Genomic DNA, 1,964 nt, shown 5'->3' with positions numbered 1-1,964 from the left:
CCAGTAATGCATTTAATATATTATTCGAATTTTAATTTAATTTATTCATGCATAACTGACAGTCCCGCAGTCTGATTCAAAGTAGGACAACATTTTGTGTTTTACTCAGGTATTTAATTTATATATTTAACTTACTTTATATATATAATCCATTCATTGTAAAAGTCGGAGCTTGTATCTTAATCATAATCTTTTGATCTCAAGTTGTTCATAATATTTAATTCCATACCATATTTATACAAATTTTCCAAAGGAATATCGTTGTGTATATAAATCCTTATAACTGTAAATAAATAAAATTAATACACTATCAATTATTATGATATGAGTACTTACTAATTTAAGCTGCATGTGCTGGGTGTTGTGTTCATTGTGTTGACGTAAGATAGCAATAATTTACATTCCTAAAAAAAAACCGAATTGTTAATTATGATATTAATAATTTCTTCTGTTTATTTTCTCAGAAATGATTAAATTAAAATGATATAGAAATATTAAATATAGAGTTTAGGTAGGCGAACAAATGTATTTTTAACAAATATCTAGTTTGTGTGAATGTGAAATAAGAACACTTAAGAAATTATGAAATACATAAATAACAACTGAAAACATACTGTTATTAAAACATAATAATTTATTTCAAACAATCATGTAAGTGTTAAGGTTACTGTAAGAGTTTAGATACTATTTCAGAAGTTTTTAAATTACTCCTGTAGGCTATGAAAATATTCCCAGAGAACATAATATAGCATAGCATCATGATATTTTAATACAAAATATCACAGTTGTGTCAAAATGCAATTACAAAATTGTAAATAAACTGACATTTATATACATACATGTGTATAAATTTATTCATATTTAATAGGCAAAAATAGTTAAAGTAGTTAATTTCCACCAAAAGTGACTTAAATTATGTTTAAATTATTTTTTATTAAAATGTTTTTAAGATATTTAAATAACTGTTTTTTTCATCTAATTTATTTTATAGTTCAGGATAACAAATAGACAACTAGGTTCTTATTATTTTTGAAATTTATAAAATGTAGGATGTAGAATGGAGATATTTTAGTATATACATTTTATCCATAAGTTATAATCCATGATAAAGTAAATTTCTTTATCATGTTATAATCATTATTCATTTATCATTGTATTACAATTTTCAGTACATAGTTACATTTTTGTCCGTACCTAGGTACTTGATTATAACAAATTTTTATATTAAAAGTAAGCAATGAATGCCTAATTTTGATTTGTTAATAAATAATTCAAACATTTTAATCATATTGTTATTATTATCAATATGAAATGTAATATTATTTATTCTAAACCTGAAACTTAAAAATATTGACTACAGATTTTAGCTTTAAATACACCAAGAAATGCTTCTAAAACTATTACTTGATTCGTTTAAAATTTAAAATGTTTCATTTTTAAGTTAAATTAATTTAAATTATTTGTGGTAAATAATTTATTGGTACAGTATATTGCGAAAGGTTTTGTAAATGGTTGGTCCTTACAATACTGTGAGTGTGCTTGATTATTCGTAAAAAAAAAAACTAATTCTGATCAGCTCCCTGAAATGGGTGTATTTTTTTCGTTATCCCCGGGTGTTAAAAAGCCAAGTTCTTTAATTGATTACAAAATTACAAAAACACTAAAGTTCAATTTCCTAGAAAAATAATTTTTGTAGTTACTGCTTTTCCCAGTAACAAGGCAGTATCGTCCCATCATTCAAAGAGTGTAAAGTGCAAAATCTTAAATTTATAAAAATCCATAATTTATCTTAACATTTCAGTTTTAGCAGAATTATGGACTTAAAATATAAATTCAAAATTTAAAAATAAAGTTATCACACGTTTTGCACACTTGTAGTTCTCATAGGTCAAAGATACTGTCAATTTAGTTGTAATACAATAAATAGAATAATAATGAATATGCTTACGAAGATGTTTATTGTT

Source organism: Acyrthosiphon pisum, chromosome A3, assembly GCF_005508785.2.
Source record: "Acyrthosiphon pisum isolate AL4f chromosome A3, pea_aphid_22Mar2018_4r6ur, whole genome shotgun sequence".
Taxonomy (NCBI): Eukaryota; Metazoa; Arthropoda; class Insecta; order Hemiptera; family Aphididae; genus Acyrthosiphon; species Acyrthosiphon pisum.
Note: the sequence above shows the minus strand (reverse complement) of the source record.